The sequence below is a fragment of the Pelodiscus sinensis genome, chromosome 6 (genome assembly GCF_049634645.1).
Source record: "Pelodiscus sinensis isolate JC-2024 chromosome 6, ASM4963464v1, whole genome shotgun sequence".
Taxonomy (NCBI): Eukaryota; Metazoa; Chordata; order Testudines; family Trionychidae; genus Pelodiscus; species Pelodiscus sinensis.
Window position 1 is genome coordinate 22,476,113 of NC_134716.1, and position 5,338 is coordinate 22,481,450.

The following is a 5,338-nucleotide window of genomic DNA, read 5'->3' on the forward strand; positions in this document are numbered from 1 at the left end:
CTGCTGAGAATTTAACCTTGTAGATCAGATGCTCATATTACTCCATAGAATGGAGCCTGAACTTTTGGCCTGACAGTGAGCCCTATGAAATTACATAACAAGTAGGACCAGTAAATTACAAGATTAGGCAATTTACCAATAAGAAAACTAACAAATGTATCATGTTAACTTCTTAAAGCCATAGAACACACCAGAGGCTTGTTTATTGGAGCCAGAGCTAGAGCTGCAGTATCCAGAACCTCCTTTATAAGATCTATATCTGTTGAGGAACATCACATGCTGGATCTTACAAAGGGCTATTGGCACATCCCTCTCATGCTGGAGACCTGATTGGGGCAGGAGGGGCAGTGGGAGATTTTGCCATTCCCTATAGACTATATCAGTTCTGAGCCATGCTGATTTCATGGGTCTTCTGTGACTTTTCAGTGGCCGATGGACTGGATCCTCCAGCCCCAGGCCCAGTATGCCATAGCTTTCCTAGATGATGTAGTAAGTTATTTCTGTCTGGGATTGAAACCAATAGCTGCCATACTCCTGTCCAGTCTAAACTCTGCTTGGGTACTTAATGGAAAGAGCACTCAGTTTTTACCTTAGCCGAAAACTGTTCACTTGAAAAATGGTATCTTTGGTTTCCAAAAACGTTTTGGTGGCAGACTGGACTGTGGCTGTGTTGTGATATTTACTTCCTTCTTGGGAATGTTTATCCTAGCCATAGATCATGCCCTGTAGTCACTTGGCACCATGAATAACACCAACTTGTGTTCATGCAATGGTACTTGTTTTTTTACTCCTGAGATGGGGGAGTTGATGGGCATGGTCAGTACCCCTGACATGATCCTTAGTGGAAGCTTGAGTGAATGCCTGGACAAATCTCTGAGCAAGAGATTAACAAGGGTATGTGGGTCCAATTGATCCTATCCAACTTCATCAGCAGTAAATGTCAGGAGTGTAGAGAGAACTTAGATTGCTTGGCGGCTGATCAGAAGGGGAGCAGACCTCCAGGCATCTGTCACGGAGCTAAACATGACTGCAGCTAGAAACCTGAGACAGTTTGCTTGCTTGGTGAGCCTCACAGTGGATGGAAAAACTGAGCCTCGGGAGACTGACTGGGACCATTTGAACATAAGTCCTGAAGGAAAAGGGTTAGATCGTGATGCAGACTTGCCAGGCTACCCTCTTTTGATATCCTTCTTTTCTTGTGTTTTGTTACCCAAGAAGGTGTGAACTGGAGACTGTCTCAGTGAGAACACTAAAACTGTCCTACAGAGACTTAGCTAGAGGTTGTGGTCAACTGTCAGAAATTCTGGGTAGGATGAGTTGTCCCATATAGTGCAGCAAGGGGATACCCCAGGGGTGAACACTTTCATAATACTAAACTGTCCGCTAAGTTTACACTGGCAGTTTTAAGCACTGAAACTCTGGCTCAAGGGTGTGAGTGACACTCTCCCCCCCCCCCCCCCCCCCCCCCCCCCACCCAAGCGCAGTAAGTTACAGTGCTGTAAAGTGCCAGTGTGAACCAGGCTAAAGTGCTGGGAGCTGTGCACCCAGCACTGTTAGCTATTACTCTCATGGAGGTGGTTTATATAGAGGGCTGGGTGAGCACTCTCCCAGCGCTCGTGTTGTGGCCACATTTTGAGTTTAAAGCACTTCTGGGCCTGCACTGTAAGCTTTTACTGTAGACCAGTGGTTCTCAAACTGGGGTCCACAGACCACTAGCCTTCCTGGTGGTCCGTGGCTTGAGCTCAGCCCCGCACAGAGGGAACCCACACTGGCGCTTCAGCCTCACCCTCATTCGCTCCCATGGCAGGGCTTCCTGCTGGGGGGCGAGGAGAGAACGCCAACGTTGGCTTCCTGCTGCGGGGCAGGGAGAGAAAGCCCCAAGCCTCGCTGCACGATCCAGCTCATGGGGAAGAAGCTCTCTCCCTTTCCTGGCTGGGAGAACATCATTGTGGGCCATGCCTGGGAGCAGCACGGGGCATGAAGGCAGGTATGTTCCCCCCACCTCCTCATGCCCAGATCCCCACACCCCCAGACCCCTCAGCCTGCTCCTGCATCCACCCCCTGACCAGACACCTACTTTCAGCCCACCCCTGCATCTTCCTTTGCTATTGCACACCTGCCGCCCTCCCCCGCCGGCCAGACACTTATTCTGAGCCCACACTGGCATCTTCCCTGGCTACTGCAACCTCTGGCTACTTCCTCCGGCCAGACACCCTACCCCCAGCCTGTTCCTGCATCCACCCTTGATCCTGCACCCTTCCTCCTGGCCACACACTGCACCTTCCCTTGCTCTTGTTCATTCCAGCTGGCCAGACACCCTACTCCCAGCCTGCTCCTGCACCTCATAGACTCATAGACTTTAAGGTCAGAAGGGACCATTATGATCATCTAGTCTGACCCCCTGCACAGTGCAGGCCACAGAATCTCGCCCTCCCCTCTTAGAATAATCCTCTCACCTATGTCTCAGATATTGAAGCCTTCAAATACTTTGAAGGCCCCAACATGCAGAGAGTCCTTCAGCTGTGATCTGTGCCCAATGCTACAGAGGAAGGCGAAAAACCTCCAGGGCCTCTGCCAATCTACCCTGGAGGAAAATTCCTTCCTGACCCCAAATATGGCGATCAGCTAAACCCTGAGCATGTGGGCAAGACTCACCAGCCAGACACCCAGAAAGTTCCCTATAATGAATGGTCAATTAGTTACCAAGATCATGTTATTTCATCCAACCATACCTGCCTCCCATCCAGACCTTATACCCTCATTCCCTCCTGTACCCCACCTCCTGCCTAGGTCCTGCACCCCATTTCTCTCACTGGCAGCCCTGTCCTGCATACTGAACCTCCCATTTTTGTCACAACCCCAGAGCTTAGGGGGACCCATAAAATCCACTAACCCTGGAACCCCAGAAGAGTAAATCTGGTCTATGGGAAGCTCTGAACCTCAGTGCGGCTGGTATGCCAGAGGAGTAAAGAGTCTCAGTTGGGGGCCATATCAGTCACGTTTGGGGGTGGGAGTTGGAGGTTTTTTGTTGTTGTTTCTCACTTGTGTGGTCCCCAACTGACTTTTCGGTGGGTCAGTTGCCCCAGACCCAAAAAAGGTTCCCCACTCCTGCCATAAAGAAAACATGGGAACCTTTTGTGTTCGACACAAATAAATATTTTACTTTATTTAAAGTGAAATTTGATAAACTCACATGAGAAATTTAAAGCACTTAATAATTTAAAGCTTATATTGTTTAATAATTTAAATTAATATTTCTTTTCTTACTGGTAAACAGAAACTATTCTCTCTACCTGTAGCACTAGCAAAAAGGCTTGGGTGTAATTATGTAATTAAAGGCAAGTTTTCATTCGCTACTGGTGGTCCATGGAAAGGTTTGCATTGAACCAGGTGGGTCTTGGGCCAGAAAGTTTGAGAGCCAATGAAGGAGACAAAGTCTAAAGTCAGGAGCACACTCTTTTTTTTTTTTTTTTTTTTTTTTTAACTGTCATTGTCCCTGAACGCAGTTGCTAAGAGTTATGTTAATTGTTAGTGTTTTTTTGCCTTCACTTACTACATGAGGGGGAGCTCTGTGGTGTGGTATGTATTCCATTTTCACAGAAATACTCTTTGCAAGAAAGAAAGAGCCTATACCTCATAAGAACAGTATTTAGGAAGTAAGCTGATCTCTTGGATTTAGCCTTTCCAAGAGGAGCAGTCTTTCTTCCCTCATTGACAAGAATTTGTGGGAGGAGAGTCTTGTGCCTTCCTCCATGCCCTGAAAACCGTTCTTGTGAAGCATGTTCCAAAACTACTCATCTGTCACAGGAATAATGGCCTTCAATGTAGGGTAGGAATGTTAACTATCATTTATTTGCGAAAAACATTTAAGGACTAGAAATTCTGGAGGTTACACACAGGGGAGTAGGTGCTCTGGGGGACTGGACCCAGGACTTGAACCCATGACCTTACCCACCCCTAAGGAACCCACTCCACCACAGCACCCCTTATCCTTGCTGCTGACCGGTTTTGGTCGTCTTGACTAGACCGGACAGGACTGGACCCGACTTGGGGGAAAGCGGGAGTAGAACCCACAACCCTGTCCTTCCTAGGCGAGCATGGGCTCCTGCCTCCCTAGTGCCTGTGATAGAGGCAGCAGCGCAGGAGGTGAGGCGTGGTGGGGGAGATGGTCTGCAGAGCCAGCGCATGTGAAGAGTCGGCTTAAAAGTCAGCTTCCCTACCCCCTGCTGCTGCCTCTGTGGAAGGCAGCGGGATGGGGGGAGGGAGGGGAGCAGGTGGGAACAAGCTCCCCACAGGCACTGGCTCCCACCTTCCTCCCTACTGTTGCCTATGTATCAGAGGCAGTGGGGGGGGGGGGGGTTGCGTATAGCTGATATGATTAACCGATAAACCCAGTTTTATTGGTTAATTGTGTAATCAACTACACATTAACATCCCTAGTGTGTGCAAGATTAGTCACACTGAGCCCAACTGCAAAGATTTTAGAGGAAATGGACACACCGTTGAGGGTTGTTTTTTTTATTCCCAGTTGGCACAGGTGCATGCCAACAGGAAACTAGTCTCCTGAGATGTTTTTGTTTTGTTTCTGGCTTTCTTGCTGCTGTTGCTTTTTTTCCACTGACCTTGTCAGGACATCAGTAATGATGTCTCATGTAGTATATTTGATCTGTTTCTGTGTATGCTATTGCATTTTTTGTTTTGTTTTTTTTGTCTTTAGTTTTTGGCCATGTTAGGAGTTAGCATCAAACCAGGTTTTTGAGAGAAATCCAAAGGGTAGTATACATGGCATATTTTATTTAACAGTTTATAACCACATGGTGGTTTTGTTTGTTTAGGGCTATATAGAATAGGGCAAAATAAAATATGAAGCCAGTTACTGTTACTTAAACGGTAAATTGTTGCAAGCTCTTTTGTTCATTTTACTAAAAGCAAATGCAAATTGCTTTGGTACTGGACTTCTTTTTTTATCTAGTTTTTTTTCCTTGAAGTAGCCTTTGAAATGTGCTTTAAAGGTCACTCTTAAAAGGTACCTAGTTATTCAAGTGAAATACACTGAGGTAACTTTTTTGGTCCCTTTAAATGTAAATCTTTTTGTATTTCTCTTGTTTCCATTTTCTCCTTGCAGTTAGGCAGTGATGGATTAGAATTAGGCTGCAGCACAGATTGGGAAAATCTCCCAGCATCCTCTTCCTGCAGAGACATCAGCAACCAGCATTGACTGTAGCTGCTGCCACTCTAATTGACATTTCTTTTAAATTCTGATATGGAGAGCTCCTGTGATGCCAGCTGCTGTTTTGTGAACTTTATCTTTTTTTTTCTTTTGCTTGATAACTAATTA

The 5,338-nt window shown here is 46.7% G+C and overlaps 1 protein-coding gene across 1 annotated transcript in view; it reads left to right on the top strand.

Moving 5' to 3' along the window:
* TTC39B (tetratricopeptide repeat domain 39B) overlaps window positions 1-5,338 on the top strand; it is a 153,672-nt gene that overhangs the window by 80,901 nt on the left and 67,433 nt on the right. The gene's annotated exons all lie outside the window — the stretch shown is intronic.